Raw genomic sequence first — 746 nt, forward strand, 5'->3', positions numbered from 1 at the left:
TTTTTTTTTTTTTTTTTTTTTTTACCGCACCCGGACCATATTACATTCATCTATACATACGGTCAATGAATAATCTTCCAGTAAAAAAAAATTAAATATGGGATGAGAATTTAGAAAAACAAGAATAAAATATATGACGGGAAAGTGGGCTTCTGAAATGCAGAACAAAGAGAATAGAAGCATTATGAGGGTTTTATCAGATTCAAAATGTGTCGGTATATAAGCGAGATGCAGTCTTTATCAACTTAATGATTGACGGGAATTCTCCATTAAATTTATGTAAATGGACTCCGAGGTAAGACGTTTTTTATGGTTGGGGACAGTGGCAAGAATTAAAGGATTGTTGAAATTAAAAGTATGATTCAGGTTTAAGGCGTGTTCTGATAATTTAGAGGCAAGTGGATGACAGGATTTGATAGAAGTTTTGTGCTGGAAATGCGGTTCTTAAGTTAGTACTTAGTTTCGCCGATATAGAAGGAATTGCAAAATGGGGTTGAACAAGGTATCCGGTAAACTACATTGGAACGGTGTAAAAAAAAGAATAGGGTCTTTTAATTTGGAAAAAAGATGAGAAATTTTGTTGTGGGACTTCAAGCCAAGACATAGGGTGGGAATAGTGGATCTTAAGGATTTTTGAATATTGTCAGAAAAAATGGGGATATACAGAAGGGACCTGTACTGTAAAAGGGGTGGAGTGGGTTATTTTTAATAAAATATAATATTTTAGAGGTAAGAATTATACAAAA

This window comes from Halyomorpha halys, unplaced genomic scaffold (assembly GCF_000696795.3).
Source record: "Halyomorpha halys isolate HHAL.00 unplaced genomic scaffold, Hhal_1.1 Scaffold997.1, whole genome shotgun sequence".
In the NCBI taxonomy this organism is placed as follows: Eukaryota; Metazoa; Arthropoda; class Insecta; order Hemiptera; family Pentatomidae; genus Halyomorpha; species Halyomorpha halys.